The sequence below is a fragment of the Orycteropus afer genome, unplaced genomic scaffold (genome assembly GCF_000298275.1).
Source record: "Orycteropus afer afer isolate SDZICR_OR568_19922 unplaced genomic scaffold, OryAfe1.0 scaffold00002, whole genome shotgun sequence".
Classification (NCBI taxonomy): Eukaryota; Metazoa; Chordata; class Mammalia; order Tubulidentata; family Orycteropodidae; genus Orycteropus; species Orycteropus afer.
In genome coordinates, this window is record NW_006921589.1 from 18304411 (window position 1) to 18318756 (window position 14346).

Consider the following 14346-nt stretch of genomic DNA (forward strand, 5'->3'; position numbering starts at 1 on the left):
TCTGTCCTGTTGGGACACTATGAGTTGGAATCAACTCAGAGGCATTGGGTTTGGTCTCATTGGCTCATAGGGAAGTGAGCTGTATTTAAACTCTAAATATGCAGTTGAAAGGATCATTAACAAAAAGTTTATTCCCATAGCAAAGGGACTGAAAAATGTAAGTATAGAATAGTATTTTCCAAACTGTCAGAGGGGTCTGAGAGCTTCTATTAGATACTCCCAGAAGAAAATGAAGTATTTCTTGCTTAAATAATTCTGGAGTGACTAAGTTAAAGGAGCTCTGGTAGCGTAGTGCCTAAGGCACTTGACTGCTAACCAGAAAGGCTGGCAGTTCAAACCCACCAGCCACTCCTGGGAAGGAAGGTTGGGCGATCTACTTCCGTAGTGATACTCCCTCGGAAACCCAAGGAGGGGTCCGACTCCATGGCATATAATAACAACAACAACAACCAAGTTAAAGAAAGTTGCTGCCTTTTGTGGGAGTACCTGGTTAGTGCAGACTCTAAGCTGCTAACTCAAAGGTTGGTGGTTTGAATCCACCCAGAGACACCTGGAAAGAAATGCTTTGTGAACTACTTCTGAAAGGTCATAGCCATTGAAAGCCCCTGGAGCTCAGGTCACCTCTGCATACATGGGGAAGCCATGAGGACAGATCGACTCAATAGTAGCTTTTTGTTGTTGTTTTTACTATCTTTAGTGGAACTTCTTTTTCAAGAGCTATGTTGTGGGTTGTTGTTGTTTATTAAGGTGCCATCAAGCTGATTTTGACTCAAAATGACCCCATGTGACAGAGTGGAGCTATATCACAGGATTTTCTAGGTTGTGTTCTTCACGGGAGCAGATCACCAGATCTTTCTCCCACAGAGTGACTGGGTGGGTTTGAACCACCAACCTTTTGGTTAGCAGCCAAGCATTTAACAATTGCAGCACCAGGCCTCCTTTTTAATAAGATAATATATATTAGAAATTTCCAAGAGAGAGTGTTGCTGTTGTTGTTGTTAGGTGCCATCGAGTTGGCTCTGACTCATAGAGACCCTATGTACAACAAAACGAAACACTGCCCGGTCTTGTGCTGGTCTCACAATCCTTGCTCTACCTGAGCCCATTGTTGCACCACTGTGTCAATCCATCTCATTGAGGGTCTTCCTCTTTTTCACTGACCCTCCACTTTACCAAGCATGATATCCTTCTCCAAGAGATAGTGCCTTTTGACAACACGACCAAAGTAGGTGAGATGAAATCTGGCCATTCTCGCTTCCAAGGAGCATTCTGGCTGCACTTCTTCTAGGACTGACTAGTTTGTTCTTTTGACAGTCCATGGTACCTCCAGTATTCTTTGCCAACACCACAACTCAAAAGCATCGACTCTTCTTCAGTCTTCCTTATTCATTGTCCAGTAGTGAGCAGCCATCTTCAAACATGAAACTTCCTCTGGCAATACAAAATAACGTCTCACAAGTTTTAAGGAAAGGAGGTTGGAAAACGTTGGCTAGAACAAAACTGCCCTTGAAACTGTGTCCAAGTTTTCTGGGTGGGTCATTCTCTGTTGGCCGTATCTAAACATCGTGACAGAGCATTCAGTACACGCTGACCAATCCATTTTGTTTGCTTCTAGTCCCAGGTTGATTTCTTTATGTTTTTAATACTCAGGTGTCCATACTTCTTGACGTGTGAATGTGAAGATTAGTCACACTGCTCTGATGGGCAGTGGAGCCAAAGAACAACCCCTAGTTTTACAAATGAGAGCCGTCACTGAGCACTGAAAGCAGTAGCATGAAATTACAGCTCCAACAAAGTGGGGAAATGTCTTTTTGTGTTTCTAATGGGTACATGGTGTTTGAGAGAAGCCACATTCTTTTCATTTCATTATTTTTCCAAATATAAAGTGTTCACATCTGGAGAACTTATACTTTGTTTTTGCAATGTAAAATATTAATTATTATTTTCAAAATAGGCTTATTTTCTTCACTACTTCTCAATTAGGACTCCTGTTTCTCCTCCAGTCTTCTCTGTCAACTCCATTGGCTTTTTTGAGTCTGATACCGATTCTGGTGGAAGGAGGATTTGACCAAAGAAGAGGGTCAGGTAGTTTGATACCATCTTTGGTACCTCATTACAGTAGTAACATTTTGTCCTTACTTAGTTAAGGTATATTAGAACTTGTCACTGAATACTGAAACTACATATCAGTAATCCATGATTTTAGAGAAAACATTTGAAGTGACAGAAATTCTAGCTTAATTGTAATTATTGCCACCTGTGGGAATAATGGGGAAATATACTGATAAGCCAAGCAAAGCTACGGGAAGATTCTGAGTTAGCCATCATAAGTAATCACTCAGCAAACAAACAAAAACTTTATAAGGAGTCAAGGAGGCTAATAAACAACACAAGGGAGGAAAAGTGCATGTTTTCCCTCATTTATGGTATCCAGAATATGAGGGAAACAGAACAGTTGTATCTTGTGGCAGCAAGATTGCAAATGAAATTGGCTCATTCACAATTTTAGTCATATTTCCCAGAATAAAAATGCAAGGAGAAAGTTTATCCCCACCATGTGGATCTTTTCCTTCTGTTGACTTTTGTCTTCCTTGACAACCACACAGAAAGCACTCTGGCACAGGCGGTGATCCAGGCTGCATGATGCAGCCTATCAGTCATGTGAACACACCCCACAACCAGCACCACTCTGATTCAGGGCAGGATAAAAAAGAGTTCAGTGCACAATGTGGTGTTTAGGGAGGTGATCTGGAAGCATTAATCACACAACTTTGGCAGAAACTGCTTTGTGAATGTGTCAGTGATATCTCAAGTACATGAAAAACCAGCTTTACTGTCCCTTTATACAAGATTATTATTATTTTTTTTAAATTCTAGAACATTTAACATTGTAAGGTACACAAATATTACCCCTATTTTTCAGCTGTAGAAAGTGGAATGTTACAAGATTAAGCAATATTCACAAAGTTACATAGTGAGTCACTTTTTGAATCAGGAAATAAACTGGTAGCTATGATTCTCTTTTCTCTGATTCTTCCAAACAGCAAGAGTGATACCATTCACAGGAGTATTTTTTTCCATATTGTCTTGCAATGGGAACTGAATGACTTTTCTGGGCCTTTTTTAAAAAACAAAACAAAACAAACAAACATGATGTGACACATTTTAGGGAGCAGTTTAATTCAGTAAGGAACTCTGGTGGTGAAGTGCTTGGCTGCTAACTGAAAGGTCAGCAGTTCAAACCCATCAGCCACGTTATGGGAGAAAGATGTAGCAATACAGCCTTGAAAACCTTAGAGGGGAGTTCTACTCTGTACTATAGGAGCATGATGAGTCAGAATTGATTTGATGGGAATGCGATAATTCAATCAACAACATTGATTCAACCAACAAATTTTATTGAACACAAGTTGTATGGAGGAGCCACAAGTTGTCAGTTTCAACCTAAGCTTTACCTATAGTTTGGAAATAAGCACATAATGTCCCTTTGCCTCTGGTAAAAGAGTAGTAATCAACTCTACTATCAATTTCATAGGAAAGTTATATGATTAGAACATGATACATTTTGAGCTGAATGGAATTACTGAAAATATATATATATATATATATATATATATATATATAAAATGATCATACTATTTTATTTTCCTTTTTCTTGTAGAACTTTGGTAAGTTTCATGTGTAACAGTTTTAAATGACAAACACTATTTAAGATGAGCAGGTTTTTATACTTGTCAAAATATTTTGGAAAGATGTGTTATATTACTGTCTTAAACACTTTTGCTTGTATTCTCATATACAGTCCTATAGACAAGCACTCTGGCAACCTTCCTAGTGGGGGTTACACCTAATCATATAACCAAACTCTTCCCTAAAGTTTCTTGGGATCTCTCAAGAATACTGCTCTCAATTCTGTCCAGGTCCCCAGGTCCAGGTAAACTCCTTTTAACTACACTTAAAATATGGTCAGAAATTCCTACACTGCGGATCCCTATCACCACTAGTTGCCCCAGAATTGATTCCAACTCATGGGGACCCCTTGTGTTTCAGAATAGAACTCTGTTGCATAGGGTTTTCAATAGCTATGATTTTTTGGGGAGTAGAACACCATGACTTTCTACCAAGGTGCCTCTACTCACTGCTGTTGAGTCAGATCTGACTCACAGCAACCCCTCTTTGGATTTCTGAGGTGGTATCATTATGGAAGTAGATTGTCCAACCTTCCTTCCAAGGAGCGGCTGGTGGATTTGAAACGCCAGCCTTCTGGTTAGCAGTCAAATGCCTTAGGCACTATGCCACCTTGAGCCTCTAAACCTTCAGTTATTAACCAAGTGCTTAACTGTTGGCACCCAAGGGCAGCCTGGGTATATCTATGTGGTAAGAATTCCCTACATTAAGTACAACTGGAATTTTGTCTTTTCTAGGTTGCTGTAATGAAAGGAACTTCATTAAGTATTCAGGGAAAAATATAAATGACACAAATGCAGAGAAGACAAGAAGCATACCATAGGTCTGGTTTACATACTGCAGATTTCTGATTTGACCAGTACTTCTAGCTGAAACTCAGTCCTGATACGTTCTGCCTGTCTTATTCCAAATGCCATTTTCAGATATCTGCAGGCAAGTCCTCAAGTGTGTACCCTATTTTCCCAGGTTTTTACATTCTGATTTCTGGCCTTCTTCCATATGGAAGATGTCATGAAATGGGCCCTACATTTTTCTTTTTGTTAGTGAAGTCTCTTGGAAGATTTCAACCTTCCTCGTCTGTGCTATAGGGAAACAAGAGTCAGCAACCACTTTGGATTAGTTAAGAACAGCAAACCCTGGAGGGGTCCTTGTGAAGCTGGCCATCATGATAAAAGCAAGCCAACCCCACAGGAGGGTAAAACTGGGGCAATTCCAGAGCAGCTTGATCTCCCACCCATTTGCCCCTGCTTCTTCGCTATGAGTCGGGGCCGACTCGACGGCACATAACAACAACAACAACAACTCTCTTCTCGTGACTAGACTTTTGGGTTCTAGATTTGGTTTCAGTAAAGAAAAAAATTCCTTTTATATTGATATTATTATCTTCATTTTATAGAGACAGAGAATCTCAGAAAGGTAAATAATAGTTATTATAAATATGAATTAGTCAAGTTTGAATTTGGATCCATTTGCATTTAAAGGATATACCCCTTTTTCTGTGGCACGTAGCTGCACTCACTTCTAATAGGTGGTGTGCCCTGTGAACCATGGCAGAGCTGGAAATAGCACTTCTGCAGTCCTGCATCGTCACATGACCACGACCACCAACTAATTTCCCTAGAACTCGGAACTCTTCTCTGAGCCTTAAGTTAGGCAATATCTTCAATGACTTCCCATCACTAGGAAGAAAAAATTAACTAGGAGTTAGCTTAAAAAAAAAAGAAGTATGGTTAAAAGTCATAATGAGAAAAGGATATGAGAACATGATACATATGATTAAAACATAGCATCTCATTAAAAGAGACCTCAAATGATATTTTCTAAACTCCACATTCACAAATACCATATGGGTTGGAGAAGAATATTGACTATTCCATGGAGTGAGAGAATGAACAAATCTATTTCGGAAGAAGTACAGCCAGAATGTTCCTGAGAAGCAAGGACTGGGAGACTTCTCACATACTTTGGGCATGTTATCAGGAGAGACTAGTCGCTGAAAAAGGACATCACACTTGGTAAAGTAAAGGGTCAGTGAAAAAGAAGAATACCCTCAACAGTGGCTGCAACCATGAGCTCAGACATAGCAACGATTGTGAGGGTGGCACAGGTCCCAGACAGTGCTTCCTTCTGTTGTACATAAGGTGGCTATGAGTTGGAACTGACTTGATGGCACCTAAGGACACTGAAAACTCTCCATCTGACCCTTTCTGAAAATAACGGGAATGCCATACGCAAATGCAAACAAGACAGTACAAAAGCAGTTTTAATCCTATGGCCACTGACACTCATATCCATATTGAGAAATCAGTGGACTTAATTTTTACACTGGGAAGTTTGGTGACCAGTTATTAGCATAATTATCAACCTTGTTTCAGTAAGTACCATTTCATATCTGCTGAAGCATATTCTACTAGAGTTTTAAGGATAAACCGACTGAAATAAAATGAATTGTAAAGTTACGGTGTCACAAAATTAAATCACTCAGATGGATAACAACATAAAATGAATGTTAGTAATAACACATGCTAGTAGGGCCAAAATTGGAAAAGAGAAAGATTTGGAAGATGATTTTGTATGCATGCCAAGCTTTCATTTCAACATAACTATTGCTGTAATGTCCTCCCACTAGCTTTCTCATACCAAGTGCTATAATCCCACGCAGTCCACATGATGCTCTGTGCTATTAAGTGAAATGACAAAAAAGAGTGAGAGAACAGCAGGATGATATCTCCCAGTGAGATGCCTAAAGCACTTAACTTCTAGCCAGAAGCCTGGCGGTTCAAACCCACCAGCTGCTCCTCAGAAGGAAGACCGGGCAATCTACTTCCCTAGAGATACCACCTCAGAAACCCAAGGAGGAGTCATTGAGTTGGGATTGACTCGATGGTAGTGAGTTTTTTTTTTTTTGTTAATGACAATAGAATTCATACCTAGAAAACAAGTAGTGAAAATCGTACAGTGGAGAAGTTTGGACAACAGTAAGAATTGGTGAGTTATTGAACAGTGGCCTTCACGATATGATTTTATTATTAAATGTGTTTGGTTTCCCATCCAAAAGCCCAAGTAGAATGAGCTCTGCTACACATCATATAGTTTGGCTCTCTTTGATATTCTATGGATTGTAGACGGCTTGATTCATTGTGCAGGTTTTGGTATCAGCTTTAAAGAGTATTAATCTGAGTTTGTGCTCAAAACCAAAACCCACCGCCATCAAATTGATTCTAATTCATTACAACCCTATAGGACAGAGTAGAACTGCCCCATACAGTTTCCAAGACTGTAAATCTTTACAGAAGTGATTGTCTCATCTTTCTCCTATGCAGCAGCTGTTGTTGTTGTTATGTGCCGTCTAGTTGGGCCTGACTCATAGAGACCCCTCCTTGAGTTTCTGAGGCAGTATCACTATGGAAGTAGATTGCCCAACCTCCCTTCCGAGGAGTGGCTGGTGGGTTGGAATTGCTGACCTTTTGGTTAGCAGCCAAATGTCTTAACCACTGCACCATTGGAGCTCCTCAGTGTGTGCTCAGGGGTGGGGAAATGCAGTGATGAAGTTAAATATACTCTGTAGCTATAAACTGATTGTCTGTCATGTAAACTAATAATGCTTGAATCAACTCATATCAGCAGTGGCGCTGTGGTCCACTCTCTCAGTTGTTTAAGGTCTAACAGGAATCTATCTACTTCCAAACCCATGAAATTTGAAGTGCAAGAAATGGAATCTATGAATAGTGAAGCTATTTAACTCACCATGTTTTAACCAATGAATATTGAGTGGGAAATTGATTCCATATGTTTTCAAGTCATTTATGCAACTGAATAATTAAAATGTTCATTGCTATGATCTGCCTGATGTCTTTAAATTCAGGAAATTATCTCTCTGCCAAAAATAGACAAACTCAAACACCAAAAGGTCAAGATAAGTTTGAAATTTCTCAACATTCCAAAATGTAATAATTTTTTTTTAATTAACTAATCCCACCTGCTTGTCATCATACAGTAGGAAAATAAGGAATTCCTTTATTCTCATACAGAGTTTATTATTCCATTTTATTTTTGAAAATATGTCCTTCCTTCATGTCTCTCTCTTGCTAAAGTACCTTCAAATTATATTGGATAGGAGCCTGGACTATTAATAATATTTGCAATAAAATATTGTCAGCTTTTTTTTAAAAAAGATTAATAAAGTATTTGTGATTCTTTTATAATTAAAGATAAAGCATAATGATAAATATTCATTGTGTTTCTATTATAAATTTTTAATTTTTAAAGAGTTACAGTTATGATTCCCATTTTGGAGATTTCAAAGTCAAAGCCAGGACAAATTAAATAACCTATGAAAGCATATATTAAGTGTGTAAGCTAAACTCTTTTTTATTGAATAAGTTAAACTCTCTTTAGAAATAGATGATGAGAGAAAGGAGACAGCCAATAAATTAGGATGAAGTGAAATACTTACCTAAGGTTAGACTCTTTACTTTTCTGTTTGGTAGTTAAGAGACTTAGCCTTGATAAAAATATGACAATGAGGAATACTGAGAATTTTAAAGAGTGTAGCATAAAGGAGCTCTGGTAGCATAGTGTCTAAGACACTTGACTGCTAACCAAAAGACTGCTGGTTCAAACCCACCAGCCACTCCTCGGAAGGAAGATTGGGCAATCTACTTCTGTAGTCATACTGGCTCGGAAACCCAAGGAGGGTCGCTATGAGTTGGGTCCGACTCGGCGGCAAATAACAACAAGCATAAAGATTACTAGATTTGGAGCAGGAAGCCTACGTTTGAATTCTGACCCTTCTACAGCACACTTGTAGCTCTTGACCTTGGGCAACTCACTTGATCTCTTTGAATGTCTGTTCTTTTATCTCTTAAAAGGAAATAATAAGACTTTACAAGTTTATAAATTAAAAAGCACCATACATATGTAAATTAATAATAATAGTATACTATAGAAATAATTGGAGAGTCTCCATGGATAATGAAATGAAAAATCATTACATTTGAATCCCTGTTATTTGTTTTAGTACTTGTTTAATAATGTAGATTTCTTTTCCTCTTAGTGAAATATATCTTTTAAAATGAAAGAAGGATGCAAATATATAACATGTTAATTGTTTCTGAAAATTATTCAAATCTATACTTATCTTTGTATCAGGTTTACAAAGAAACAGAATGTGCGTGTTCTAAATTAATTTTTTTTAAGCACATTGGAAAAATGTTCAATTTAACAAGATGGGCGAAGGGCTTTCAAATAAAGTATTCCTTCAGGGAAGAAGGGGGTAGGGGAAGAAAGAAAGAAAATAAGCCCTTCAGTTAGAAGCAAGCTAATAAATGCCAGAACAATCCATGCAATCACCCCACTGCTGTATGTATTGCGTTTATGCTATAATTAAAAGTGGATTAAAATGAACTAGAGCATAGCACTTCTGATTGTTGTTCACCTTCACACTCAAGAACAAGAAAGACACAGTGTTAAATTTAGCCAGTGGCACTGAACTAAACCGAAGCTATCTAGCCTGGCCTGTGGCTAGGAGGGCTTGACAAAAAGGTGGACAGTTAGTTTCCTTCTCCAAGATGTTTCCTTCTTCAAGATATTAAAAAATAAAATAATAATAATAATAATAAAAACCAACCAACCAACCACACAAACAAAAAAAAAAACTTATGAAAAATTTTTAGGCCAGAAATGCCATGTGTAGCTGAGAGACTTGAGACCTTCTCCCCTCCCCTCTTCTCTCAGTGTGATGGCTTGAGCCTTAGAATTAGTAATTCCAAATGTATCAGGTTTTTTTATGTGCCCTATTGAGGCTTCAGATATGACATTTCATTCTCTCAGAGAACATCTGACACTGTGGAGGGGCCCTGTTAAACCTGTGTCTTAGGGAATTTAACACTCCTCAGCCTGTGCAGTGCTACTTACCTCCCATTTCCCTGAATAGGAAGGCTGCTTCTCTGTTCTGTGCCCTTTGCCCCTCCTCCTTTCAAAATGAGTTTCATTGTGTTTACCCAGAAATGGGGCTTTGTGGCAATTAAAAGATTCCAAAGTGGCAGAGGCTAACACACCAGTAGAGCAGGATTCCAGCTTTCCATGGTAACACCCAACTTCCCTTCTCTAACCACCTCCTTCTAGTCTACCCAGACAATTCTAATCCTACCTCTGCGGTTACTCTGAAAAGGCGTCCAGTTCAGTTATCAGAAAGGATCTTTCTTAAACAAATATTTACCAGAGTCTGTTTTATTCTTTTTGGGGTGGTGGTGAGCAAAGGGAAGGCTTCAATCTCTTAATCCCTTTGGATCACACATTGTGGAGAGGATGATAGCATGTAGTCAGGACTACAAGCACAAGAGCCCAACTTGTGTAGAGCCTGACACTTCATTGCCTTGATGATGCCAAATCTTAAGTGGCTTGATTGGGTTCTCATCACCTGGGTGACTATTATTCCTATTGCTATCCACTGCAAGTCCCTTTCTCTGCATGGCAGAAATCCAGGAACATTCCATGAGGGTTACGGCACTTTCTTTTTACAATAATGGGCCTTACCTTTTCTCTTGGTTCCATGAACTCTTTAAATGTCAAAGTGATTCATATGGGAGGAGCTGATCCTACACTCCTCACTGAAAAGCTCAAGGATGTAAAACCTTTTCTCTCATGAAATGGTGCGATGCTTATCTTCTTGGTAATAATGTACCAAATGTTTATCATCATCACATTATCACTCTGCATGTAGCCAGGCAGTCTGTTTGATAAAAAGACATAAGGAATGTATACTATTTGGAGAAAATTATTTTCTGTAGCCCTAGATTTTCCATTCCTATTTCAGGATTTTCTGATCTTTGCAAATATCTTGAGAAAAGACTAGTTCTCTGTGCCCTTATGTTATTGTCTATTTTATTAGCTATCTCTTAACTTGAGGATAGTTTACTGATAGTGGCAGTATCAGGCCATACACAATTTCATAATTTGCCTTTCACATAATCTCACTGTACTTCCCATAAACATTAATGCATGAAAGTTCATTCTTTCAAGATGCCTATTTACCTCATATGAATTCTGAACTAGATGTTAAATGATCTCTCTTACAAAGCGATCATTTAATAAAAGGACAAGTTATTGTTTATGTATACATGTGGGAGTGGATGAGTGTATATGTTTGTGTGATATGAAATATATAAATATATATGAAAAAGAATAGTGAAATATTAAAATCCTGAGAAAGAATATACAAAACATTTTAAAATTCATTCACAATTATTGAGAGCCCCTTCTGTAATTATTATGTGGGCTTCTAGGAGGGATGGAACCCTCCACTTGGGGCTGAGGTCTTCTCCTCTCTTTCCTACTCAGGACTGTCATGGCAACAGGGGGTTTTGTTTTCTTCTTTCTCTTTCTCTATAGCCTGTATCATCAATTTTCACCTTGTTGTGTCTATTTCTCCTCTGTATACAGTCATGATGTAGTTCTCCCATTTAAAACTTTCTTTTCACTGATTCCATCCACACACTGACCCAGCTACCCTCTCATGTCTTTCCTTCCCTTTTTTAGACAAAGTCCTTGGAAGTGTTGACTATACTTGCTGTTTCTAAGGTCTCACATTCTTTAACTTACTTTAATCAGGCTTTTGCCCCAACCTCTCCACTGGAATGACTTATCTTATCAGTGTACGAAATAAATAAAAATATTATTATTAAATGCAAAGAAAAAAAAGAGCATACAGTTATGCTTTGCTCATTTAACTACCTTCAGAAGTTCCTTGTTACAACTTTACTGATTAGATTCTGAAATGTGGTCTTTTTCTGAGTTAAATTGTTACAATTTTATCTTTATGCTTCAGAACCAGTGAAATTTTTACCTGAGTACCTAAGTGGTCTTCCATGTCCAGTCTGTAAATTTTTAATTATGAAAAGAATTAACTTTCATGTCAATCATCACCAATATATTTCTAGTCCATACATAAAATGTTTAATTAATTTGAATTACTGACCTGGTCCATTTCATAGCCAGTGGTCAAAATTTATCAGGTTTATGACCTCTTTGCAATCTGTGGCCTCCCATAATAACTAAGAATAAAATATTTTTCATGCGTTTGTCTTCCAACCTGTTTTGTATTAACATCAAGCTTGTCCCTACTCTCCCTATAGTGGGCCCAGCTTTGAGCTCCTAGGATTGGCCAATATTCTCACAACAAGGAAGCCTGATGCTCAGAGGGTTGATTTCCAGCCTGTCTGATCCTGTCCTGGAGCTCGGTAACCAAGTCCTGCCTTACTGATTGTGGTTTACTTAGCGCTATGCTTCCTGGTTCCTGACCCTGGTACAAACTGGAGTTTGAAATATATCTGGTAAGATTTTGCTCTACGAAGTGAACTTCCTGTAGCAAAAGGACCCTACCAATAAGATTTTAATTTCCCTGTTAATACAGAAGTGAAACTGTTGACCATCATTACTGTAGGGATTTTGCTCATTGTTATAGATACATATAAGCCAGTTTCCTATCTTTTATCATAATAACCCCCCTTTACCATATGGAATTTGCACTTGCTGAGAGTGACTTAGATTGGCATTGATGATCCCTGCATTATAGAGATATTATTATTAATGTCATAATGCATGTGTTTCTTGGTTAAGAATAAAACAGGAGGAAAAGTATGAGCAGGGATGTGAGGGAAGCAGTCTACTACTGAGAACAGGGCAATTTCTAATAATGTGTTAGTTTGATGTGACAACTGCTTTTTACTAATATAATGAGATTCTCCATGTTAATAAACAAAATGACTAGAATACGGAGAAGAAGGAGAAGAAGAAGGGAAGATGGAAAGAACTTCTGAAAACCATTCTCTTCACCTAAAACCCATTAATCAAATTGGCCTGGTAATCTGATCATTTATTTAGAGAATTTAGTAATCTCACCATAAACCAAAAACCAAATCAAATCCACTGCCGTCCAGTCGATTTGACCCATAGCAACCCCTCTTGAGTTTCCAAGGTGGTATTTCTAGGGAAATAGATGGGAATGTAGATTGCCCAACCTTCCTTCTGAGGAGTGGCTGGTGGGTTTGAACTGCCAGCCTTCTGGTTAACAGTCAAATGACTTAAGCACTATGCCATCAGAGCTCCCTACAGACATGTTTAATTCTAAGGGGTCCTAACACAACTAAAAATTTACATATATTTGTTGGGTAGAATATAACCCACTGCATGAAGCTGATTCTTACTCATACCAACACTATAAGACAGGGTAGAGTCGCCACACAGGGTTTCCGAGACTGTAAATCTTTACAGAAACAGACGGCTTCATCTTTGGTGTGTTTGAACCAGCAACTTTCGTTTTTTCTTTTTATAAATTTTTTTATTGTGATTTGGGTGCAAATTTATAAAGCAGATTTGTTTTACACTCATCAGTTCATGCACATTTTGTTTCATGGCACCAATCCCAATCCCAACAATAACCAGTTCTCCTCCCATCTCCTGCCTGTGACTACCCCTTCCCTATGTCCTTCCTGACTATTATTCCTGTCTATTTAGCTTTCCCCCTATGGGTAGGTGTTCAGCTTGTAGGCCTTTCTGCTGTTTGGCTGAGAGCTAATCCACAGGAGTGAGTCCTGTTACAGGCCTGAAGGTTAACCTGGGGCTGTAGTCAATCCAACCAGTAATTCTGGCCATTTTTATGTTTTTGAATTTGTCCCACATTTTTCTTCCCAGTCTATCCAGGATCTCCAACTGTGGTCCCTTTCTGAGTGGTTGGCATTGGTAACGAGGACCATCTAGTTCTCTGGTCTCGGGGGGGGGGGGGGAGGCTGAGGTTCCTGTGGTACGTTAGTCCCTTGGATTGATTGCTTCCATGTGCCTCTGATTCACTTCACTCTTCTTTGCTCCAGACAAGGAGACATGAATAATTGCATCTTAGATGGCCAGTCGACAGCCTTGAAGACCCCAGTTACTACTCACCAAGCTAGGATGTAGAATAATATCTTTATGTAATATGTTGTGTCAATTGAGCTTGATGCCCCCACCCACCAGACCATGATTCTGAGTCCACAGACCTGGTGACTCACTCCCTCAAAGTGTGTGGTTATGGTCAAGAAGCTACCTAAACTTGTTCCCTATTAGTTCTATAATTTATATGAATATTTTTACAGCACAAATACACACGTAGGAATATCATCAGCCAAATCTCTCTCTGGTCATGGATATATTCCTCTTCCCCTATCCACACCTGATCTTTGCTCTTGTCTGCCTGTGAATCCATTCGTAAACTAGTGTTTGTTGTTACTGACAATGCAGTATTGTGTACGTAGTAATTGCCTCTGTTGTCTGTATCTTTTGTGCACATCTCTGTTTCCTTCTTTTCCCTATTGTAATTGTGCTGGTCACACACTTTTGTAATATCGCCTTTCCTCTCACCAAAATCAACACATGGCTGTTAACCAGTCACGAATTTTTCCACCCCTTCCCTCTCATCTCTGGTAACCAATAAAGTAAATTTCCCTCCCTGCTTAAATCTTTTTTTGACTTTTTATAATAACGGACTCATACAATATTTGTCCAGTCAGAAATTTGTCTCTCTCTCTCTCTCTTTTTTTTTTTTTTTAGATTTTATTGTGCTTTGGGTGCAAATTTATAAAGCAAATTTGTTTTACATTCAACTGTTCATGAACATTTGATTTC